This window comes from Triticum urartu, chromosome 4A, assembly GCF_056163025.1.
Source record: "Triticum urartu cultivar PI428250 chromosome 4A, HENAU_Tu73, whole genome shotgun sequence".
Taxonomy (NCBI): Eukaryota; Viridiplantae; Streptophyta; class Magnoliopsida; order Poales; family Poaceae; genus Triticum; species Triticum urartu.
The window spans coordinates 495,335,059-495,362,509 of record NC_141876.1 but is presented as its reverse complement, the minus strand read 5'-3'; positions in this window follow the sequence as shown (position 1 = coordinate 495,362,509).

Here is a 27,451-nt window from a genome sequence, read left to right as displayed (position 1 = left end):
AAAACCGCACATCATGTACTCGGTTTTAGTTCTACTAAGCCTAAACCCTTTCGATTCCAAGGTTTGTCTCCATAACTCTAACTTCCTATTTACCCCCGTCCGACTATCATCAACTAGCACCACATCATCCGCAAAGAGCATACACCATGGGATATCTCCTTGTATATCCCTTGTGACCTCATCCATCACCAATGCAAAAAGATAGGGGCTCAAAGCTGACCCCTGATGCAGTCCTATCTTAATCGGGAAGTCATCAGTGTCGACATCACTTGTTCGAACACTTGTCACAACATTATTGTACATGTCCTTGATGAGGGTAATGTACTTTGTTGGGACTTTGTGTTTCTCCAAGGCCCACCACATGACATTCTGCGGTATCTTATCATAGGCCTTCTCCAAGTCAATGAACACCATATGCAAGTCCTTCTTTTGCTCCCTATATCTCTCCATAAGTTGTCGTACCAAGAAAATGGCTTCCATGGTCGACCTCCCAGGCATGAAACCAAACTGATTTTTGGTCACGCTTGTCATTCTTCTTAAGCGGTGCTCAATGACTCTCTCCCATAGCTTCATTGTATGGCTCATCAGCTTAATTCCACGGTAATTAGTACAACTCTGAACATCCCCCTTGTTCTTGAAGATTGGTACTAATATACTCCGTCTCCATTCTTATGGCATCTTGTTTGCCCGAAAAATGAGGTTGAAAAGCTTGGTTAGCCATACTATTGCTATGTCCCCGAGACCTTTCCACACCTCAATGGGGATACAATCAGGGCCCATCGCCTTGCCTCCTTTCATCCTTTTTAAAGCCTCCTTGACCTCAGACTCCTGGATTCGCCGCACAAAATGCATGCTGGTCTCATCAAAGGAGTCGTCCAGTTCAATGGTAGAACTCTCATTCTCCCCATTGAACAGCTTGTCGAAGTACTCCCGCCATCTATGCTTAATCTCCTCGTCCTTCACCAAGAGTTGGCCTGCTCCGTCCTTGATGCATTTGACTTGGCCAATATCCCTCGTCTTCCTCTCTCGGATCTTGGCCATCTTATAGATGTCCCTTTCACCTTCCTTCGTGCCTAACCGTTGGTAGAGGTCCTCATATGCCCGACCCCTTGCTTCACCAACAGCTCGCTTTGCGGCCTTCTTCGCCATCTTGTACTTCTCTATGTTGTCTGCACTCCTATCCAGGTATAGGCATTTGAAGCAATCTTTCTTCTCTTTAATCGCCTTCTAGACATCATCATTCCACCACCAGGTATCCTTATCTTCGCTTCTCCTTCCCCTGGACACTCCAAGCTCCTCCGAGGCCACCTTACGAATGCAAGTCGCCATCTTCATCCACACATTGTTCGCATCTCCTCCTTCCTCCCAAGGGCCCTCCTTAATGACCCTCTCCTTGAACGCTAGAGCTACCTCCCCCTTGAGCTTCCACCACTTCGTTCTAGCGACTTTGGCACGCTTATCTCGCTGGACACGAATCCGAAGGCGGAAGTCAGCAACCACCAGCTTATGCTGGGGTACAACACTCTCTCCAGGTATCACCTTACAGTCTAGGCACGCACGCCTATCTTCTCTTCTCGAGAGGATGAAATCAATCTGGATAGAGTGTTGGCCACTACTAAAAGTCACCAGATGTGATTCTCTCTTTCGAAAGAGGGTATTAGCTACAATCATGTTGTAGGCTAGAGCAAAGCTTAAGACATCTTCTCCTTCTTGATTCCTGATGCCATAGCCAAAGCCCCCGTGTGCCCCTTCAAAACCCGTGTTAGATGTACCCACGTGGCCATTGAGGTCTCCTCCTATGAAGAGCTTCTCACCAATCGGTACACTCCTAACCATGTCTTCCAGGCCTTCCCAGAACTCCCTCTTGGTGTTCTCATTGTGGCCTACTTGCGGGGCATACGCGCTGATAACATTGAGAACCAAGTCCTCAACTACCAGCTTGACCAGGATAATCCGGTCCCCACGTCTCTTGACGTCTACCACTCCATACTTGAGGCTCTTGTTGATCAAGATGCCTACGCCATTTCTGTTTGCAGCCGTCCCTGTGTACCACAGCTTCAAGCCGGTATCCTCCACCTCCTTCGCCTTCTGTCCTCTCCATTTGGTTTCTTGGACGCAAAGGATATCAACACCTCTCCTCACCGCTGCATCAACTAGCTCCCGAAGCTTCCCTGTCAGAGACCCTATGTTCCAGCTACCTAAGCGAATCCTCCTAGGCTCGGCTAGCTTCCTTACCCTTCGCACTCGTCGAGTCAAATGCGAAGACCCTTGCCCATTTTCCACTACATCCGGGCACCAATGTAGCGCGCCACTAAGGATGCGACGACCCGATCCTCGCTCACTTGCCACCGTATCCGGATCAAGATACAGCGCACCACCTTGGGGGTGATGGCCCGGCCCTTGCCCATTTTCCACCACACCCGGGTTCCGATGTAGCGCATCGCTGAGAGGGATACGCCCCAATGAAAATCTTTTGGGTTTCATCTCCATAAGAGTGGCTGATTTTTTACGTTGGCTCGCCAAGCCTATCACAACCCTCCTCCTTTACCCAGGCTTGGGACCGGCTATGTTGAGACAACATAGGCGGAGTTTTGCCTAGCATACCAATACAACATATAAATTTGATCCCATAATAGTTTCCCTTTTTGAGTCAAGCAATAATCCCTAAAGTATTCATGTTGATCCAATGTGTCTCCCATTACCAAATTGAATGGGGTTTTCTCTGGATTATCAAAGTAGTACATAATATCTGTCACATAACGAGCATCGAGGGTTTTAGGAGGTTCCTCATCTCCATGAGCAGCAAGTACACCTAATTTTTTTGGTATTTCGTGTTCCATATCCATAACTAAAGATAAAGAACAACTAAGAACAACAAATAAAAATTACTTACGGATAAAGCAAACAAGCACACACGAGAATATTCACCCCACGCTATTGCTCCCCGGCAACGGCGCCAGAAAAAGGTCTTGATAACCCACAACTATAGGGGATCAATTGTAGCCTCTTTTGATAAGTAAGAGTGTCGAACCCAACGAGGAGCTAAAGGTAGAACAAATATTCCCTCAAGTTCTATCGACCACCGATACAACTCTACGCATGCTTGGCGTTCGCTTTACCTAGAACAAGTATGAAACTAGAAGTACTTTGTAGGTGTTGTTGGATAGGTTTGCAAGATAATAAAGATTACGTAAAAAAGTAGGTGTTGTTTAGGTAAAGACACAACTAAGTTAGTTTTAGTAAAGAGCTTTTTGTTACGAGAAAGTTATTTGTACCTAGGCAATTGATAACTAGACCGGTAATCATTATTGCAATTTTATATGAGGGAGAGGCATAAGCTAACATACTTTCTCCACTTGGATCATATGCACTTATGATTGGAACTCTAGCAAGCATCCGCAACTACTAAAGATCATTAAGGTAAAACCGAACCATAGCATTAAAGCATCAAGTCCTCTTTATCCCATACGCAACAACCCCCTTACTCGGGTTTGTGTTTCAGTCACTCACGCAACCCACTATAAGCGAATCATGAACGTATTGAAACACCCTACAGTGGGATCCCTCACTCTTGCGCGACACGGAGAGCACCATAGGACAACACCAATAATAAAAAATAGCCCATAGGACAAAACGGATCTACTCAAACATCATAGGATAGCCATACATCATTGGGAAATAATATATAGCGTTGAGCACCATGTTTAAGTAGAGATTACAGCGGGTAAGAGAGAGGTTACACCGCTGCATAGAGGGGGGAAGAGTTGGTGATGATGGCGGTGAAGTTGTTGGTGAAGATTGCGGTGATGATGATGGTCACGGCAGCGTTCCGGCGCCACCGGAAGAGAAGGGGAGAAGGGGCCCCTTCGTATTCTTCTTCCTTGACCTCCTCCCTAGATGGGGGAAGGGTTTCCCCTCTGGTCCTTGGCCTCCATGGCGTGGGAGGGGCGAGAGCCCCTCCGACATTGGATCTGTCTCTCTGTCTCTCTCTGTTTCTGCGTTCTTAGATTCTGCCCTTTCACCATTTCTTATATTTCCGGAGATCCATAACTCCGATTAGGCTAAAATTTTAACACGATCTCTATCCAGATATTATCTTTCCTGCGGCGAAAGAAGGGCATCAACCGCCTTACGAGGTGGCCACGAGCATCAGCGGAGCACCTACCCCACTAGGGCACGCTCCCTGCCTCGTGGCCCCTCGGGCATCGTCTCGCGTGGATTTTTCTTCCCAAAAATCACATATATTCAAAAAAATCTCCGTCAGTTTTTATCCCATTTGGGCTCCATTTGATATGGATATTCTGCGAAACAAAAAACATGCAACAAACAGGAACTGGCACTGGGCACTGGATCAATATGTTAGTCCCAAAAATAGTATAAAAAGTTGCCAAAAGTATATGAAAGTTGAATAATATTGGCATGGAACAACCAAAAATTATAGATACGATGGAGACGTATCAAGAAGCACCGTGCTGCTATTGGATATACTCTTAATGATCTTAAGGGCATTAGTCCCACTCTATGCCATCACAAAATAAAATTGGAGAAAGACGTGAAACCGGTTGTTGATCACCAACGATGGTTAAATCCTAAGATGAAAGACATGGTAAGAAAAGAAATACTAAAGCTTCTGGAGGTAGGTATAATTTATCCCGTTACTGATAGTATGTGGGTAAGTCCTGTCCATTGTGTCCCTAAGAAGGGAGGTATTACTGTTGTTCCTAATTATAAACATGAACTGATCCCACAAAGAATTGTTACAGGTTATAGAATGGTAATTGCTTTCCGCAAATTAAATAAAGCTACTAAAAAGGATCATTACCCTTTACCTTTTATTGATCAAATGCTAGAAAGATTATCCAAACACACACATTTTTTGCTTTCTAGATGGTTATTCTAGTTTCTCTCAAATACCCGTGTCAAAAGAGGATCAAGAAAAGACAACCTTTACTTGCCCTTCCGGTACCTTTGCTTATAGACGTATGCCTTTTGGTTTATGCAATGCACCTGCTACCTTTCAAACATGTATGACTGCTATATTCCCTGACTTTTGTGAAAAGATTGTTGAGGTATTCATGGATGATTTTTTCTATATATGGAACTTATTTTCATGATTGCTTAAGCAACCTTGATCGAGTTTTGTAGAGATGTGAATAAACTAATCTTGTCTTGAACTGGGAGAAGTGCCACTTTATGGTTAATGAAGGTATTGTCTTGGGGCATAAAATTTCTGAAAGAGATATTGAAGTTGATAAATCTAAGGTTGATGCTACTGAAAAGATGTTGTGTCCTAAGGACATTAAAGGTATAATAAGTTTCCTTGGTCTTGCCGTCTTTTATAGGAGGTTCATTAAGGACTTCTCTAAAATTTCTAGGCCTCAGACTAATCTCTTACAAAAAGATGTTCCTTTTGTCTTTGATGATGATTGTGTAGAAGCATTTGAAATACCTAAGAAAGATTTGATTTCTGCACCTATTGTTCAGCCTCCTGATTGGAATTTACCATTTGAAATTATGTGTGATGCTAGTGATTATGCTGTAGGGGCTGTTTTAGGACAAAGAGTTGATAAGAAATTAAATGTTATTCAATATGCTAGTAAGACTCTCGACAATGCCTAGAGAAATTATGCTACTACTGAAAAGGAGTTTTTAGTAGTTGTATTTGGTTGTGATAAGTTCAGACCTTATATAGTTGATTCTAAAGTAACTGTTCACACTGATCATGCTGCTATTAAATATCTTATGGAAAAGAAAGATGCTAAACCTAGACTTATTAGATGGGTTCTCTTGCTTCAAGAATTTGATTTGCATATTGATAGAAAGGGAGTTGAGAACCCGTTTGCAGACAACTTGTCTAGGTTAGAGAATGTTCTTGATGACCCACTACCTATTGATGATAGCTTTCCTGATGAACAATTAGCTGTCACAAATGCTTCTCGTACTGCTCCATGGTATGCTGATTATGCTAATTATATTATTGCTAAATTTATACCACCTAGTTTCACATACCAGCAAAAGAAAAAGTTTTTCTATGATTTAAGACATTACTTCTGGGATGAACCACACCTTTATAAAGAAGGAGTAATTAGATGTTGTGTACCTGAGCATGAACATGAACAGATCCTACGCAAGTGTCACTCTAAGGCTTATGGAGGACACAATGTTGGAGATAGAACTGCACATAAGGTATTGCAATCCGGTTTTATTGGCCTACTCTCTTCAAGGATACCCGTAAGTTTGTTTTGTCTTGTGATGAATGTCAAAGAATTGGTAATATTAGTAGACGTCAAGAAATGCCTATGAATTATTCACTTGTTATCGAACCATTTGATGTTTGGGGCTTTGATTATATGGGACCGTTTTGTCAGGACCCCGATTCTAAGTCACACCGATCTAGCCTCACGCGCGGTATTCCCACGGGTGTCGCCTTACCATGGCCTGGGACCGTTTGTGCCTTTTAGCTCACGTATATGATAGTGTCGCTAGTATCCATATGACAGAGAACCCGGGCCGACATGACTAGTCATGAACCCAAAGTGGCACTAACTTACGGGGACAGCCATACATGAATCAACATCGAGCATGTCGGTCAGCAGCGTGCGAATCCGGGCTGTAGCACTGGGCTAACAGGACTCCGGTGAACCGGGCTGTAGCAGGCTAGGTAGGACTCCGGATGTCACCGTGTGACATTTCCCCGAAGGGACAAACACAGGAACAAAGTGAATCACATGCCGGCCAGTCAAGTGTTCCGGAGCAGTAGTGTTGGGCTAGCAGGACTCTGGTGAACCAGGCTGTAGCGGACTACTATGGCTCATGGAAGCACAAGACTACATTTCCCCATAAGAGAGGCTACCAAGGATAAACAACTAGGTTGTCGGATCGCACACATACCAAGCATTTCAATCATACACACAATATGCTCGATATGTGTAAATACAACATGCCATCACAACATAACTCTACGACTCAAGTATTTATTCATTAGGCTCCGAAGAGCCAGATATTATAGACATGGGTCTCATGGCCCAGCATTCAGAGCATACCAGACAAAGCACATGCGGAAGCTTAACATGTCTGAGTACAGACATCTACAAATGAAAAAGGCTGAGAAGCCTGACTAACTACCAGATCCTGTCGAGGGCACAAGATCGTAGCTGAGGTAACCAGCTAAACATCGAAGTCCACACAGAACTACTAGCGAGACTGAAGTCTCTCTCTGCAAAAACATAAATTAAGCAAACATGAGTACAAATGTACTTAGCAAGACTTACATCAGAACTAACTACATATGCATCATAATCAACAAAGGGGTGGTGGAGTTTAACTGCAGCAAGCCAGCTTTGACTCGGTGGCTATCCTGAACTACGACTGCAAGTAACTCTTTTGAGGTGGCGCACATGAGTCCACATATTCACCATATCAATACACCACTATGGATCCGCTCCCGTCTCCCTACGAGAACGCCATCCATAGCACTCACGCTTATCTTGTGCATTTTAGAGTATCCACTTTCACTTGTCTATGAACGATGCAAGGGGTCCAAGTTTCCATATCTGAGGAATCCGGCTATTCGAATAGATAATGATAACCCTGCAGGGGTGTACTTCTTCACACACCTCTCGCCACTTACCACCATGTACACGTCGTGTATCTCGGCAACCTTCAAGCGGAAGCCTGGCGAGGGAGTCGGCCACAACCTGACTAACCAACAAGTCTCTAGTCCAGGTTTATCGCCTATTCGGGTTCATCCGCAAGGACATCTGGCCGGGGTGTCGCTCACGGCCCCAAACAATGTGTACAGGGTTCCCAAGCCCACCATCCGGGTGCCACTTGGTACACCGGGCCACTGTGCCTAGTCTGTCCCAAGCCCACCTGTACCGGATGCCACTTGGTAGACTACTAACACTACCTACAAACACCAGAAACTAGTTGCAACTCCTGGACAGAGATCAGGTAGATTAATAAGTCGAGAGGGGCACTTAAGCATTCCAATGCGAGGTAGTAACTGTTCTTGGATCACAAACACAGAACTCAGTTCCTGAGGATGGCTGCAATGAGACAACCCACCATGTACTCCTACATGGCCTCTCACCACTCCCTTTACCAAATCATGTTCACACACTTAGCTCTCAACAGTAGGACATGTTCACCACATTCCAATTCATCCCCAATGAATCAGACCTGACTCAACTCTAAGAAGTAGCAGGCATGACAAACAAACATGAATGAGTAGGCACATCAGGGCTCAAACAACTCCTACTCATGCTAGTGGGTTTCATCTATTTACAGTGGCAATGACATGTCATGCAGAGGAAAGGGCTTCAGCTACCGCAGCATGTAACAGTTGAAACGTTGTTGTCCTAATGCAATAAAAGAGAGCAGGAGTGAGAGAGTGGGATTGTATCGGAATGAACAAGGGGGTTTTGCTTGCCTGGCACTTCTGAAGATAATATAGTTCTTCATCGGTGTCATCGATCACATCGTCGGAACCACGTCTATCGGGGGGGAACAATCACCGGCAAACACAGAAAGAATACAATCAATGCAATGGACAATATGATGCATGATCATGACATGTCAATATGCTGTGATTTGTACTAATGCATCAAGCAACAATTTAAATGAAGTCCATATGAACCAAGGGTTCATATGCAAACTCCATAAGGGGTATTTAAAATGCCATTATCATGTTTTCACTTATACAGGGGTATAAGTTGGTTGAACATGCATGAAAGTAGCATAAATGGATAGATTGGATTTTTCTGATAATTTTTCATATATAAATTATTTCATTTGGAGTTACGGTTGATTTTCTATGATTTTTAGAAGTTTTGGTTATTTTCTGGAATTCATAAATCATTTCTGATTTATTTTAAACTCCAGAAAAACTTTACTGCGTCAGCACCAGGTCACGGTGACGTCAGCATTGACCAAAGTCAAATCTGACTGGTGGGCTCCACCTGTCATTGACTCAGGGGGTTAACAGGGGTTATTTAACTTTAATTGTGTCACTAACAGTGCAGGTCCCACATGTCATCCACTCAGGGTTGATTAATTGGGTGATTAGCACCTAATCTAATTCTGCCACATCAGCGTCGCCAGATTAAGCACCGGCGACCACATCTCACGGCGGAGGCTCGCCGGAGTTGCTCGGGCTCGCACTACATGCGGCGGTTTGCGACGCAGTTGGCCTCTACGGCTAGCTGGAGCTCGCGCGCACCTAATGGAGCAGGCATGGGGGGCTACGGTGGCCTGTGGTGGCGGTAGCAGCAAGCTTGGCGGCGCCGGAGCTCGGGTGAGCTCAGGGTCGAGGCTACAACGGCCGTGGCGATGCGGGGTTAGCACCTGTGGCTTCTACGCGGTGCGGCGAATACATTGGACGCATGCCCGGGACCAAATGGTCACTGGAGTGTCGCCGGCGTCGAGCTCGTGCGGCGGTGCGTCTCGGCTCCGGTGGAGGAGGCAGCTAGAGCTCGAAATCGGGCATGGAGTTGGGGGTAAACGAAGCAGGGGCTCACATGGAGTCGGTAGGGAGGCTCAGCAAGCTCGGGGAGGACCAGACGGCGGCGTAACGGCGATGACGATCCGGCGGCCGTGCGCGGAGAAGACGGGTCGATGGTGCGGCAGGAGGGCATCCGGCGGTGTGTGGCTCATTGGGGACGAAGAGGAGGTCGTAGAAGAGCTCCCGGAGTCGACGGTGGAGCGAGGGGTGGCCGGTGAGCACGGTGGCAGCGAACGGCGGCGGCGGGCGCGTTTGGGTGGACGCGCGCGACAGAGACAGAGGAGGGAGAGAGAGAGAGATCGATCCAGACGGCTCCGGGGCTTATCCCCTCACCGATGAGGCATGCAAGGAGGCAGGAGGTGGCGCGGGGAGAGAGCGTGTGTGTCGGCCACGCGCTTGGTATCCTACTGGCGAGAGGAAGACGACGACTGGCGCGTCGGCTGCCTGCGGGGCTGGGCCTCAGCTACAGTGTTGGGCCACGAGGTGGGTTGCACGGGTGAGTTCACTGCCTCTCTCTGTTTTCCTATTTAAGTTTCTGTTTTCTATTGATTTAACTCTGTTTTGATTTAGTATAATACTAAACCACATCTAGAAATCCCGAAATAAATTTTGGGGACATTTTGAATTATTTCCAACAACCCACATTTAGTTTCAGAATTATTTGAGCATTTCAAATAATTATAGCAATTAAATGCCCAAATTCAAATACATAATGATTTAATTCAAATGTCCAGAAATGGCCTAGAAATATGTGCATTATTTTTGGCAGAGGTTTTCACCTTTATCAAAAATCTTAAACTTTTCTAAAGGGCATTCTGGGATCATTGAAAATGTTTTTAAGTTGAACCTAGTTGAGTTCTTTTGGGTGCTAGGGATTGATCACCCATATTTCAAATTTCTTAAATTTAAACATGATGACATGAATGCTTTCATGCAACTAGTTACAAGCAAATCTAGGGTCGTGACAACTCACCCCCACTAAACAAGAATCTCGTCCCGAGATTCAAGACGTGAGGTAAGAAGACACGGGGGACATGAAACTGACACAGTCTTCGCGATCCATGTTGCACTTCATAAGAACGTTGATTCGATCATCAACTTTGATTATGACATCCTTTCCTTCGAGAACTTCATCCAACATGGCGACAAGAGAGCAAGATAACCTCACAAGAATGGATCATCGATCTTAATGAACACAAGATCAACTCACGGAATGAGACGTAGAAACATCCCTTGAGCTAAGACGCAAAACACACATCAGAGATAATGGATGAGAAACATATGGCAAATGTTCAAATTGGTAGGCGACAATTCCATGCTGGTGTAGGATAGTGCATGGTTTTCAAGGTAGTGAGGAGATAATTGCCATGATTCCATAACAGGACACCTCGGGGAAGGTGACTCATAGAATTATTCCCTTAAGTGGCAAAAAGAATTACTTTTGATCCATAGATCATCGAAACTCTTCATACCAGCCTAAGGCAATTCACAACAATCGTTTAGCGGAGTACGAAGGGAAGGCATACCCGGACTAGAATGGATGATGTGGACTACCTTGTTGAAGACAACGCAACGGATGATTTTTGCTTATCATCGGAAATGGATGGGACCCAAGGTAGGATGGCACAACGGCGGTGCAAGATGGGAATAAAAATGCAAATGCTGGGAATGATTCTAGTAACTGGGGAGAAACCCAACAGTAGAGAGTGAGTCCACTGTTTGAAAAGGTTATAACATAACTAAGGAAACTGGAAGCAAATCCCAGTTAACGCCAACGATAAAACCTAGTGCTTGCGCGTGCTCTCAAGAACTTGAGCATCTCCATATTCATCAAGGTTTTGCCAATATCCGTGTCAAGGATCCTGGCAACACAACATACCACCATGATGAATGGTGATGGATGATGCAGATGCAAAGGAAGATAAGACTTTCTCAGATTTCACCTTAGCGAGGCCAAGGGGACAAAAGCTGGATAATTGACCGAGAGACATTTAGCACTCCGCTTCTAATGTTCTCCTTGATGTGCTAGTGCAACCCAATTGTTAAACTGGTTTGGTACCTAGGACATCAAGTAAAAGGTCGGACTTCGGGAGCACAAAAATCCATAAGGAACAACTATTGGAGTAAACCCTACGAAATCCTTATGGGGAGGTGGCCAACTTCTTCAATCAAGATACTACAATGATAGGTCTTCCGGCTGGGTGTGTCATCCACAACATCCACCTTACCGGGTTACAGAGGGACCAATATTATAGCTCTTAGAAGACGTTCCAACCATCATATCTGCCTGAGATTTAGATCTGGTTGGTAACAGGATATTCCAGATTCACCGAGACTAGAAGAAAATGAAAGTTTGCAACACAAATCGACAAGACGATGTTGCGAGATTCTCGGGAAATGAACTACGATAGTAAGCTCCAAAACATGAGCTGGTTCTGCTGAACACATGTGAACACGCTGTCCCAGACAAGCATGACCACATAGTAGTCTTATGATAAAACACTACCGAGTTCTAGTTGGGAACCATCATCATGGATAACAAAGTCCTTGCATAAGTCATATGACTAGCTCTTATGAAGGAACTTCTTCTCCTTAAACAAATCAGTTAGTGGCTTGGTGTGCTAGGGATACATATAGAATGAAGGTTGTAAGTCTCCAAACCACAATATACTTCGCACATATGCATGACTGACTTGGGATGATTCCAGAGGAAGCAAAAAAAACTTTCTCGAATTCACGGCGGCAACTTGCATCCATTGCACGTGAACTTAGAGGAAGTCGCTACTTTGATCCAAACATATGCTTCATGAACGAAACATGAAGAAATGCTTACACAAGTTTCCAACACTAGCTTGATGTTCGAGATGAATCATGGAGAAGATAAGATGCTGCTGATGGGCTCAACAACAAATCATAAAGATTTCCATGAAGATGGAATTCCACAACTATGTGAACAAAGCAATAGCATTGGTCAGAACAAATGATATAATGGTGTATGCTCGAGGATCAACCACGAGTAAGACAACACTACGAACATCATTGGTTCTGATTTGATTTGGTGATAGCCCATACTCAAATCAAGTTTTGATAAGGCAATAGGTCCAACAACTGATCACAGGGACCAATCGATGAAGATATCATCTTTCTTCAACTAACACACAACACAGAGATATCCCTTTGAGACAAACTAAATTTGGTAAGCTTTTATCTTCCAACTCTCCAAGTTGTTGTTTAGCTTAACCAACTAGCTCAGGGGTATACAACACTGATTCTTGGAGAAGGAGTGGTTTACAAGAAACCAACTTGATCACGAACTCAACATAGCGGTCAGGTGACAACCTGGTAACACTTCCGAGAAGATATTCGGAAAATCATGAACCATTGATATGTTACTAAGCTTGAGAACAATCTTGCTTTTCAGAGCAAGATGATATGATCAAATAAGCAAGGGATTGAATAATCTAACTCCTTGATCGAAGAGTGCACCAGAGATAAGGACTAGGTAGCACGATCAATCTTAGGATGATGATTTAATAATCAACACTCTAAGAATGAGAATATTAAGAATGAGAATATTGTCCATTTACTACAAAGCAACGAGTTGCTCGGAGTATTGATTTCACACATCACAATTCACTTGTCGGCATTTTGGTTACAACAACACGGAACCGAGGAATGAATAATGATGGCGAGAAGTATCACTGCGTCAAGAATTCATAAGAGGTGGTGCAATTCCCGTGACATTCTTGATATAAAGATGGTAATACCCCAAGGTAGAACAGAACAAAAACTGGATTGGCATTTTGATCTGTGGAATACAACTACTTTGACCCAATCCTGGATATGGATGAGGTACTGGAGTTTGTTTCTCCTAGTCATTATGAAATAGAATGGCTTGACGGACCACAAGAATAATAGACTTTGATGAACGAATGCAATGACATACCCTAGACTATCAATTTATGATGGTTGGAATACAGCTGGAAATGGACAAATCAAGGAGCATATAACATTTTGAGTTGTGGATGCATAGATTAGTATGTCGAACTAAGTTCAACAGGTTTCTTCCAGATAACCCATGCCGAGAGATAGAATTGGCAGAGTCACAATATAGAATGAAGAACTCATCAAGAGCACTCTGGTTGTGATCTTTTGGTTCAAAAGAACTTCTGCCATATTGGCTCATGGTATTGGAAGAACGATATACTACGGACCTCGAGGACTATCACAAAGGGTTACTAATATCCTAAAGGAACTAGCAACACTATCAACATGAAGTGAGTAGAGTGATTCTTGGGTCAAGAACCTAGGAGTAGAATACCTACTACTAAATAGCATCACGAGATGCTTTCAAGAATGATGGCCAGAATCATCACACTGGGGATACGAAAGCATTGCTAAATTCTCGAGGACACCTAGGGTCATAATACTAACTCCAACATACACGTCAAGGCAACGGAGTACCTCAACACACCGATTAGTGTGCTTAATCTGGCCCAAAATACAACGGGAACATGGAGGAAATATTTGCAAGTGCATCAGACTATTTAGAAACCTGGGATGACTCGGACAGCATAACGGCTGTAAATGCTCAAAATGATTTGAGACATCCTGCAAAAATGGTGGCATAACCACTCAACATCATAATATCAAGGTTCTGAGGCTAGCTATGAACATATGGAAGTAGTAGGAACTGAACTGAGGCTTGAACTCAATAATCCTAGGCAACTATGGTTTAGTAACACGTCATCCTGAGAGATAGAAGAGAAGCCTAGTTCTTAACCCCGTAGAAAAGATGAGATGACTCAGATCAGAAGGTCATGAGGATAAGGAGTAAAAAGAGCCTTACGTTCCCTTCCACAATCAATTCCCTTATATAACTAAATCATTTCTAGACACAACTTTGACGAGCTTGGCTTGGTAATCCTACAGGCAGTCAGGCTCTGATACCAAAGCTGTCAGGACCCCGATTCTAAGTCACACCGATCTAGCCTGTAACACCTCATATCACTTTGTGGCCTCACGCACGGTATTCCCACGGGTGTCGCCTTACCATGGCCTGGGACCGTTTGCGCCTTTTAGCTCACGTATATGATAGTGTCGCTAGTATCCATATGACAGAGAACCCGGGCCGACATGACTAGTCGTGAACCCAAAGTGGCACTAACTTACGGGGACAGACATACATGAATCAACATCGAGCATGTCGGTCAGCAGCGTGTGAATACGGGTTGTAGCACTGGGCTAACAGGACTCGGGTGAACCGGGCTGTAGCAGGCTAGGCAGGACTCCGGATGTCACCGCGTGACATTTCCCTGAAGGGACAGACACAGGAACGAAGTGAATCACATGCCGGCCAGTCAAGTGTTCCGGAGCAGTAGTGCTAGGCTAGCAGGACTCCGGTGAACCGGGCTGTAGTGGACTACTATGGCTCATGGAAGCACAAGACTACATTTCCCCATAAGACAGGCTACCAAGGATAAACAACTAGGTTGTCGGATCCCACACATACCAAGCATTTCAATCATACACACAATATGCCTGATATGTGTAAATACAACATGGCATCACAACATAACTCTACGACTCAAGTATTTGTTCATTAGGCTCCAAAGAGCCAGATATTACAGACATGGGTCTCATGACCCAGCATTCAGAGCATACCAGACAAAGCACATGCGGAAGCTTAACATGTCTAAGTACAAACATCTACAAATGAAAAAAGCTGAGAAGCTTGACTAACTACCGGATCCTGTCGAGGGCACAAGATTGTAGCTGAGGTAACCAGCTAAATGTCGAAGTCCACACGGAACTACTAGCAAGACTGAAGTCTCTCTCTGCAAACACATAAATTAAGCAAACGTGAGTACAAATGTACTCAGCAAGACTTACATCAGAACTAACTACATATGCATCATTATCAACAAAGGGGTGGTGGAGTTTAACTATAGCAAGCCAGCTTTGACTCGGTGGCTATCCTGAACTACGACTGCAAGTAACTCTTTTGAGGTGGCGCACACGAATCCACATATTCACCATATCAATACACCACTATGGATCCGCTCCCGTCTCCCTATGAGAACGCCATCCATAGCACTCACGCTTATCTTGCGCATTTTAGAGTATCCACTTTCACTTGTCTATGAACGATGCAAGGGGTCCAAGTTTCCATATCCGAGGAATCCGACTATTCGAATAGATAATGATAACCCTGCAGGGGTGTACTTCTTCACACACGCTCTCGCCACTTACCACCATGTACACATCGTGTATCTCGGCAACCTTCAAGCGGAAGCCTGGCGAGGGAGTCGGCCACGACCTGACTAACCAACAAGTCTCTAGTCTAGGTTTATCGCCTATTCGGGTTCCATCCGCAAGGAGATCCGGCCGAGGTGTCGCTCACGGCCCCAAACGATGTGTACAGGGTTCCCAAGCCCACCATCCGGGTGCCACTTGGTACACCAGGCCACTGTGCCTAGTCTGTCCCAAGCCCACCTGTACCGGGTGCCACTTGGTAGACTACTAACACTACCTACAAACACCGGAAACTAGTTGCAACTCCTGGATAGAGATCAGGTAGATTAATAAGTCAAGAGGGGCACTTAAGCATTCCAATGCGTGGTAGTAACTATTCATGGATCACAAACACAGAACTCAGTTCCTGAGGACGGGTGCAATGAGACAACCCACCATGTACTCCTACATGGCCTCTCACCACTACCTTTACCAAATCTTGTTCACACACTTAGCTCTCAACAGCAGGACATGTTCACCACATTCCAATTCATCCTCGATGAATCAGACCTGACTCAACTCTAAGAAGTAGCAGGCATGACAAACAAACATGAATGAGTAGGCACATCAGGGCTCAAACAACTCCTACTCATGCTAGTGGGTTTCATCTATTTACTGTGGCAATGACAGGTCATGCAGAGGAAAGGGGTTCAGCTACTGCAGCATGTAACAGTTGAAACATTGTTGTCCTAATGCAGTAAAAGAGAGCAGGAGCGAGAGAGTGGGATTGTATCGGAATGAACAAGGGGGTTTTGCTTGCCTGGCACTTCTGAAGATAATATAGTTCTTCACCGGTGTCATCGATCACATCGTCGGAACCACGTCTATCGGGGGGGAACAATCACCGGCAAACACATAAAGAATATAATCAATGCAATGCACAATATGATGCATGATCATGACATGTCAATATGCTGTGATTTGTACTAATGCATCTAGCAACAATTTAACTGAAGTCCATATGAACCAAGGGTTCATATGCAAACTCCATAAGGGGTATTTAAAATGCCATTATCATGTTTTCACTTATACAGGGGGTATAAGTTGGTTGATCATGCATTAAAGTAGCATAAATGGATAGATTGGATTTTTCTGATAATTTTTCATATATAAATTATTTCATTTGGAGTTACGGTTGATTTTCTATGATTTTTAGAAGTTTTGGTTATTTTTTGGAATTCATAAATCATTTCTGATTTATTTTAAATTCCAGAAAAACTTTACTGCGTCAGCACTAGGTCATGGTGATGTCAGTATTGACCAAAGTCAAATCTGACTGGTGGGCTCCACCTGTCATTGACTCAGGGGGTTAACAGGGGTTATTTAACTTTAATTGTGTCACTAACAGTGCGGGTCCCACATGTCATCCACTCGGGGTTGATTAACTGGGTGATTAGCACCTAATCTAATACTACCATGTTAGCGTCGCTGGATTAAGCATCGGCGACCACATCTCGCGGCGGAGGCTCGCCGGAGTTGCTCGGGCTCGCGCTACAGGCGGCGGTTTGCGACGCGGTTGGCCTCTACGGCTAGCTGGAGGTCGCGCGCACCTAATGGAGCAGGCATGGGGGGCTACGGTGGCCTGTGGTGGCGGCAGCAGCAAGCTTTGCGGCGGCCGGAGCTCGGGTGAGCTCGGGGTCGAGGCTACAACGGCCGTGGCGATACGGGGTTAGCACCTATGGCTTCTACACGGTGCGGCGAATACATTGGATGCATGCCCGGGACCAAATGGTCACCGGAGTGTCGCCGACGTCGAGCTCATGCGGCGGTGCATCTCGGCTCTGGTGGAGGAGGCAGCTAGAGCTCGAAATCGGGCATGGAGTTAGGGGTAAACGAAGCAGGGGCTCACATGGAGTCGGCAGGGAGGCTCAGCAAGCTCGGGGAGGACCAGACGACGGCGTAATGGCGATGGCGATCCGGCGGCCATGCGCGGAGAAGACGGGTCGATGGCGAGGCAGCAGGGCGTCCGGCGGTGCATGGCTCATCGGGGACGAAGAGGAGGTCGTAGCGGAGCTCCCGGAGTCGACGGTGGAGCGAGGGGTGGCCTGTGAGCACGGTGGCAGCGAACGGCGGCGGCGGGCGCGTTTGGGTGGACGCGCGCGACAGAGACAGAGGAGGGAGAGAGAGAGAGATCGATCCAGACGGCTCCGGGGCTTATCCCCTCACCGATGAGGCAGGCAAGGAGGCAGGAGGTGGCGCGAGGAGAGAGCGCGAGCGTTGGCCACGCGCTCGGTATCCTACTGGCGAGAGAAGACGATGACTGGTCACGTCGGCTGCCTGCTGGGCTGGGCCTCAGCTACAGTGCTGGGCCACGAGGTGGGTTGCACGGGTGAGTTCACTGCCTCTCTCTGTTTTCCTATTTAAGTTTCTGTTTTCTATTGATTTAACTCTATTTTGATTTAGTATAATACTAAACCACATCTAAAAATCCTGAAATAAATTGTGGGGACATTTTGAATTATTTCCAACAACCCACATTTAGTTTCAGAATTATTTGAGCATTTCAAATAATTATAGCAATTAAATGCCCAAATTCAAATACATAATGATTTAATTCAAATGTCCAGAAATGGCCTAGAAATATGTGCATTATTTTTGGCAGAGGTTTTCACCTTTATCAAAAATCTTGAACTTTTCTAAAGGGCATTCTGGGATCATTGAAAATGTTTTTAAGTTGAACCTAGTTGAGTTCTTTTGGGTGCTAGGGATTGATCACCCCTATTTCAAATTTCTTAAATTTAAACATGATGACATGAATGCTTTCATGCAACTAGTTACAAGCAAATCTAGGGCCGTGACACGTTTCCTACCTCTAATGGGTATACTCATATTTTAGTTGCTGTTGATAGAAGCTATTCCAACTAGTAGTGCTGATCATAACACCTCTATTAAGATGCTTAAAGAAGTTATTTTTCCGAGGTTTAGAGTCCCTATATTTAATGACTGGTGGTGGTTCACATTTTATTCATGGTGCTTTTCGTAAGATGCTTGCTAAGTATGATGTTAATCATAGAATTGCATCTCCATATCATCCACAGTCTAGTGGTCAAGTAGAACTGAGCAATAGAGAGCTTAAATTAATTTTGCAAAAGACTGTTAATAGATCTAGAAAGAATTGGTCCAAGAAACTTGATGATGCATTATGGGCTTATAGAACTGCATATAAAAATCCTATGGGTATGTCTCCGTATAAGATGGTTTATGGAAAAGCATGTCACTTACCTCTCGAACTAGAACATAAGGCATATTGGGCCATTAAAGAACTCAATTATGATTTCAAACTTGCCGGTGAGAAGAGGCTTTTTGACATTAGCTCACTTGATGAATGGAGAACGCAGGCTTACGAGGATGCCAAATTGTTTAAAGAAAAAGTTAAAAGATGGCATGACAAAAGCATACAAAAATGTGAGTTTAATGTAGGTGATTATGTATTGTTATACAACTCTCGTTTAAGATTTTTTGCAGGGAAACTCCTCTCTAAATGGGAAGGTCCTTACGTCATCGAGGACGTCTATCGTTCCGGTGCCATAAAAACCAACAACTTCGAAGGCACAAATCCGAGGGTGGTGAACGGTCAAAGAATCAAACATTATATCTCAGGTAATCCCATAAATGTTGAAACTAATGTTATTGAAACCATAACCCCGGAGGAATACATAAGGGACACTTTCCAGAATGTTTTAGACTCCGAAAAGGAATAGGTACGTGGTACGGTAAGTAAACCGACTCCAAAACAGTTATAATAGCAATTTTTATCCGTTTTGGAATATTTAAAAAAATAAGAAAATAAGAAGCAGTCCAGGAAGGGCACGAGGCTTCCACGAGGGTGGAGAGCGTGCCCCCCGGACTCCGTTTTCTTGCACGATACTTCTTTCGGTCGGTAAAAATTCATTATATAATCTCCCTAAAGTTTTGACCACCGTATCATGCAAATATCTTCTGTCCTTGTTTCGAGCTGTTTTTCTGACAGATCTTGATCACCATGACGTCTTCAAGCTCCCGCAAGGACAAGTTCTTCGAGAAGGTCATCAACCCCTACCTCGCAGAGGTGCTGCAACACCCTCAAACCATTGAGATGCATGAGGGGTTGCTGCACATTCGCGATGCTGAGGGACCAAGGAGGACCAGAAGCGTGGAGACAAGGCTCGAGGCAATGGAGCAAAAAGTTTTCAAGTGCCAGGGGATGGTGGAACATGGACTCGACGCCAATCATATAATGATCACAGAGTTCACCAACAACCACAAGCTGGATGACAAGAACATTGAGGAGGCCATCTTCAAGCTTCACGAGAAAATTGAGCACCTCCAAGCACAGATCTATGACCTACAAAACCAAAACTGTGAGTATGAATATAGATTCAAGAGGATAAATTTGGCTGCAGATTTGAGGATCCCGGAGACTCGATCATCTTTCTATGATGAGCCTATGCCTTGGAAGATGGACGAGAAGCCTACATCATCAACAACTCCATCATCACCACCTCCGAGGAAAGAGACATAAACATATGGGTATGGGCACTCCCCTTGGCAACTGCCAAGCTTGGGGGAGTGCCCCAGTATCGTATCACCATCACACTTTTATCTTTATCGTTTTTCTTAGTTCGATCCTTTTGGAAATATCTTGATCTAGTAGAATAAAGTTTTAGTATGATCTAGTTTTGAGTTTTTGCTTTATGATCCTTCTATGTAATCGAGTCCGTAAGCTATATATAATAAAGATTAGTGTTGAGTCAAGGGCTTGAGTATCTTGCTATGATCTTGGGGGAATAAAATAAAAGAGAAAGAATAAAAAGAAATAAAGAGATCATATGGATCTTATGGAGAGTAATGACTTCACATATAAAGAGTATGGTGAATAAAAATTGTTGAGAGTTCACAAGCATAGTTTTGGTCATCGTTGCAATTAATAGGAAGTAGTAAAGAAAGAGAGGTTTTCACATATAAATATACTATCTTGGACATCTTTTATGATTGTGAGCACTCATTAAAATATGACATGCTAAAGAGTTGATGTTGGACAAGGAAGACAACGTAATGGGTTATGTTTTCTTACATCCGAAACAAATTATATTGTCATGGATCATCCAACATGTTGAGCTTGCGTTTCCCTCTTATGATAGCCAAATTCTTTGCACCAAGTAGAGATACGACTTTTGCTTCTAAATACCCTTAAACCCAATTTTGCCATGAGAGTCCACCATATCTACCTATGGATTGAGTAAGATCTTTCAAGTAAGTTGTCATTGTTGCAGGCAATAAAAATTGCTCTCTAAATATGTATGATTTATTAGCATGGAGAAAATAAGCTTTATACGATATTGTGATATGGAAGAAATAAAAGCAACGGACTGCATAATAAAGGTCCATATCACAAGTGGCAATATAAAGTGACGTTCTTTTGCATTAAGATTTCGTGCATCCAAGCATAAAAGCACATGACAACCTCTGCTTCCCTCTGTGAAGGGCCTATCTTTTATTCTTGTCTTATACTTCATACAAGAGTCATGGTGATCTTCACCTTTCCTTTTTACATTTTATCCTTTGGCAAGCACAATGTGTTGGAAAGATCCTGATATTTATAGCTAATTGGATGTGAGTTTTCATGAACTATTATTGTTGACATTACCCTTGAGGTAAAAGGTTGGGAGGCAATACTATAAGCCCCTATCTTTCTCTGTGTCTGATTAAAACTTCATACCCATAAATATTGCGTGAGTGTTAGCAATTGTGAAAGACTAAATGATAGTTGAGTATGTGGACTTACTAAAAAGCTCTTATATTGACTCTTTCTGATGTTATGATAAATTGCAATTGCTTCAATGACCGAGATTATAGTTTGTTAGTTTTCAATGAAGTTTATGATTCATACTTGAAACTGTGAATGAATTGTTACTTTAGCATAAGAGATCATATGACAATATATATATGTTGTTGTTCTAAGAATGATCATGATGCTCCCATGTCCGTATTTTATTTTTATCGACACCTCTATCTCTAAACAAGTGGACATATTTTTCGATTTTGGCTTCCGCTTGAGGACAAGTGAGGTGTAAGCTTGGGGGAGTTGATACGTCCATTTTGCATCATGCTTTTATATCTATATATTTATTGCATTATGGGCTGTTATTACACATTATGTCACAATACTTATGCCTATTCTCTCTTATTTTATAAGGTTTACATGAAGAAGGAGAATGCCGGCAGCTGGAATTCTGGGCTGGAAAAGGAGCAAACATTAGAGACCTATTCCGCGCAAATCCAAAAGTCCTGAAACTCCACGGGAATTATTTTTAGAATATATAAAAATATTGGACGAAGAAAGTACCAGAGGGGGCACCCACCGTCCACGAGGGTGGGGGCGCGCCTCCCTGCCTCGTGGGCCCCCTGGCAGGCCTCCGGTGCCCATCTTCTGCTATATGAGGTCTTTCGTTTGAGAAAAAATCATAAGCAAGCTCACGGGAAGAAACTCCGCCGCCACGAGGCGGAACCTTGGCGGAACCAATCTAGGGCTCCGGCGGAGCTGTTCTGCCGGGGAAACACCCCTTCGGGAGGGGGAAATCATCACCATCGTCATCACCATCGATCCTCTCATCGGGAGGGGGTTAATCTCCATCAACATCTTCACCAGCACCATCTCATCTCAAACCCTAGTTCATCTCTCGTATCCAATCTTTGTCCCAAAGCCTTAGATTGGTACCTCTGGGTTGCTAGTAGTGTTGATTACTCCTTGTAGTTGATGCTAGTTGGTTTATTCGGTTGAAGATCATATGTTCAGATCCTTTATGCATCTTAATACCTGATACGTCTCCAACGTATCTATAATTTTTTATTGTTCCATGCTATTATATTATCTGTTTTGGATGTTTGTGGGCTTTATTATAGACTTTTATATGATTTTTGGGACTAACCTATTAACCCAGAGCCCAATGCCAGTTTCTGTTTTTTCCTTGTTTTAGAGTATCGCAGAAAAGGAAAATCAAACGGTGTCCAATTGACCTGAAACTTCACGGAACTTATTTTTGTAACGGAAGCAATCCAGAAGACTTGGGGTGTACGTAAGGGAAGCAACGAGGAAGCCACGAGGCAGGGGGCGCCCCCAACCCCCTGGGCGCGCCCTCCACCCTCGTGGGCCCCTCGTGGCTCCCCCGACGTATTTCTTCCTCCTATATATATCCATATACCCTAAAAACTTCGGGGAACACAATAGATCGGGAGTTCCGCCGCCAGAAGCCTCCGTAGCCACCGAAAACCAATCTAGGCCCGTTCCGGCACCCTGCCGGAGGGGGAATCCCTCTCCGGTGGCCATCTTCATCATCCCGGTGCTCTTCATGACAAGGAGGGAGTAGTTCTCCCTCGGGGCTGAGGGTATGTACCAGTAGCTATGTGTTTGATCTCTCTCTCTCTCTCGTGTTCTTGAGGTGGCACGATCTTGATGTATCGCGAGCTTTGCTATTATAGTTGGCTCTTATGTTTCATCTCCCCCTCTACTCTCTTGTAATGGATTGAGTTTCCCCTTCGAAGTTATCTTATCGGATTGAGTCTTTAAAGATTTGAGAACACTTGATGTATGTCTGGCCGTGCGTATCTGTGGTGACAATGGGATATCACGTGATTCACTTGATGTATGTTTTGGTGATCAACTTGCGGGTTCCGCCCATGAACCTATGCATAGGAGTTGGCACACGTTTTCGTTGTGATTCTCCGGTAGTAAATTCGGGGCACTCTTCGAGGTCCTATGTGTTGGTTGAATAGATGAATCTAAGATTGTGTGATGCATATCGTATAATCATACCCACGGATACTTGAGGTGACATTGGAGTATCTAGGTGACATTAGGGTTTTGGTTGATTTGTGTCTTAAGGTGTTATTCTAGTACGAACTCTAGGGCTGTTTGTGACACTTATATGAATAGCCCAACGGATTGATTGGAAAGAATAACTTTGAGGTGATTTCTTACCCTACCATAATCTCTTTGTCGGAGTAAATAGCCATGGGTAGCCTAGCCGGCTTCCCCTGGCCCTTCTGAAAAAGTTACGAGCCCGCCCGGCTCTCAAGAATCCAAGACATGGGGCCGCCTTCCCCTAGCTGGCTGCAACCCAGGCCGGCTTTCGGAAGGCGGTCCGACTTTAGCCCTCATGAGAAGGCCGACTCCAAGAAGCCGGCCATGAGAAGGCCGACTCCAAGAAACCGAGTCCCCATAAAGCGGTCAAGACCGTACCCACAAAGTTTGCACCCACCTAACGGCGGTGCGACGGGGCATGGCTACAGTAAAGCCTGCCACCCCCGAATCCCGGAGCACGCCTGGCATGGTGCGCCGTACGGGCTAGGCACGACCCGTCCGGTGCGGCACTGTTGCCATGTTGACCCTGGCATCACCCACGACGGGCCGCCAGCGTGGCCCACAGACGGTGGGCCCCTTTGAGCAGAGAGACGCCCGAAGGCGGCCACGCCTCCAACTAGTCGGCCCAAGACAGAGCCGGCTCCCCGCAGCCGGCTTGCCGCCTTCCTCGAAGAGGACGCCCCATTAAGGAGACAAGACACGGTAAGGCTACAGCGATCGCCTGACAGGCGGCGGTACTGTAGCCGCGCTTACCACGATGAAGCTCACGTCAACAAGATGGAGCCATAGTAACCAGCCGCCGACCAGGCCCTGGACAGTGGGGCCTGCCTGACGACCAAGGGGGCGACAACTGGCGGGACCCACCAGTCGGCGGGCCCCAGCAGCCGGCGCAGAAGCCGGCGAGCGCAGTCACAGATGGCCGGGCCCCGTGCCTAGTCGGGTTACCGTTGTACCCCCGGGGGGTAGGCCTATATAAACCCCCCGGAGCACCCATGCAAAGGGTTCGACCCCCTGCTAGTTCTAGACACCATACAAGGAGAAGAAGTAGGCTAGCCGTGCCTTTCTTCCTCCTCCCCCCAAACAGCTCAAGGAGCGTTGTGTAGCTACTTGATTCATCTAGTGAGCATGCGGAGACCCCGCAGAGCAGCAGTAGGGGTGTTATCTCCACGGAGAGCCCCGAAGCTGGGTAAGATCCGCCGGCGTGCATGTCTTCGCCTTATCCTGTTTCCAGGCACCGGCGATGTCTTACTGGCTCCCACAATAATAAGCCATCCGTTGGCATATGTCGCACCTACCACCCGACATTTGCGCGCCCACCATGGGGCCAGGTGCACCGTCGTCCGGAGACCTGTTCTGGACGGGAACCTTATTCCTCCCCCGCGAGCGTAGCCAGCCTGGCATGCCCGATGGTGCTTGCCACGACGCGCTGCAAGGCATCACCAGCATCTGCGCGGCAAGCGGCCTCGCCGATATCCTCGACAAAACTCTCATTGCCGACCACCTCGCCAACCTTCTCGGCCAGCTCCATGTCTCCAGCGAGCCCGCTGCGGACCTGGAGTCGGTTGGCTCCACCGACCCGATGCCTGTCGACTCCGACACGGCCTCCTATGACACCTTCCCCACCAACGTCATGATCTACAACGACCCGCTTCCTCGAGCCGACGGTTGCAATGCTGTCACCGCCGAAGTGATGGTTGTCGGCCACGGCGGCCTGGCCGACGAGAGCGCCCACGACGCCTCGCGCGCGGCGGCCCATGACTTGTCCGCTCCCCTCCCGGCTAATGCCGACGACGAAGCACTGGAAGCACGCCGCCTCGCCCTCCTCGCAGAGGGCCAGAGGCTAGCTTCCATAAGACGCCTCACTGAGGCCTATCAGCGCGAAGCTAACCGCGCTGCCTTCGGCACGCCGGCCCCAGGAGGGCCGAGCCGGGCCGGCCTTGTCAAGCAACGCGGCGCCGTCATCGCCGACACACTGGGAGTCGACCGCCCGGTATATGCCACGCCGCTCGAGAACTTGCGCGCCGCCCAGGCGGCCGTAGACGAGTTGGACGGCTTGGAGGCCGAAGACCTCCCCCACATGACCCGGCGCATCCAGCAACTGAGCGACGCAGCCGCGCACCGGCACGAAGCAGACGCCCGCGCAGGAAGCCCTCCCCCGCGCCGAGATCACGGCGCGACGTCCCGGACGCCGGCTACGAGAGACACCCGCGCGCGGCGCGAGAAAGAGCCGGCTGCCAGCCGCAGCCGGACCCGGATCTCCATCGAGCGAGACGCGGACGGTCATCCCCGAGCCATGGAATGGCGGGGCGACCCGCCTCCGCCTCCGCCCCGTGGAGAGAGATATCCCGCCTCGCCGCCAGTGGCGCACCCGACTCTCAGCGGCCGGCTAGGCCGCCGCGAAGGAATCGGCGAGAACGACGCCCGCCATCGGATCGACCGCCTGGCGCGATCCCTGGCATTGGAAGAAGAAGACGATGTCGGCCCGCCTTGTTTCGGCCCCCGCATCCGCGACGAGCCCTTTCCCAAAGGGTTCTCGCTCCCAAGAGACACGCCCAAGTACAACGGCTCCGTGAAGCTGGAAGATTGGTTGATCGACTACTCCACGGCGGTTAGCATAGCTAACGGTAACCGGCGCGTCGCCGTAAAGTACGTGCCCCTCATGCTGCAAGGCACGGCACGGACCTGGCTCAACAGCCTCAAGCCGTGTAGCATCAACAGCTGGCTAGACTTCACCGAAGCCTTCATCCGCAACTTCACCAGCACCTACAAGCGGGCTCCCAAGCCCAGACAGCTCTCCTTGTGTGTGCAAGGCCCCGCCGAGTCCACTCGCGATTACCTCACGCGTTGGGCCGAGCTCCGCAACTCCTGTGAAGGGGTGCACGAGGTGCAAGCCATAGAATACTTCACGGCCGGATGCCGAGAAGGCACCCTCCTCAAGCACAAGCTCCTCTGCGATGAGCCGGCCACCCTCGACGAGCTTCTGGACATAGCGGACAAGTACGCCACCGCCGACTCCTCGATGAAGACCGAGCTTCGGGTAGACGCGTCCGGAAAGGTACTCAACCCGGCGCCCAAGACGCCGGCTGGGGATTTTGGCCGACACCCCAACTCGAACGACCACAAGCGCAAGGGCCCCGCGCCGCCTCCCGCCAGCCGGCAGGTGGCCACAGTCGAAGATGCGCCGCCTGAAGAGCGACCGGCGCCCAAGAAACCCAAGGGCGGCAGGCCGGCTTTCTCCTACGAGCAAACTCTCGACGCCCCTTGCAAGTTCCACAGCGGCGCGAAGCCGTCCAACCACACGACCCGGAAGTGCCATTGGCTCACCCGAATCTCTAAGGGCGAGGGTCTCTTGCCGCCTCCGCCTGCCGACCCGCCGCCTCCGGCCCCGCCGCCTCTAGCCGCTCGGCCCGCAGTCGGAGCCGTGCATGACGAGTTCCCTGACGAGAAAGCAACCTACATCGTCTTTACAAGCCAGCCCGAAGACCGGCGCAGCAAGCGCCAAGAGCGCCAGGAAGTTAGCGTGGTCGCTGCCAACCCCGCCGGACACATGCATTGGTCAGAAAAGCCCATCAGTTGGAGCCGGGCCGACCATCCGGAGGTGATGCCGTCTCCCGAATCTTATGCCTTGGTCCTGGAAGCCACCCTTGCAACGGACAGACGCGCCGCCCGCTTCCCCCGTGTGTTGATAGACGGCGGGAGCAGCATCAACATCCTGTACCGCGACACCCTGGAAAAGCTAAATGTCAAGACGAAGCAGCTCGTGCCTACTCGGACAGTGTTCCATGGCATCGTACCCGGCCTGTCCTGCGCCCCCA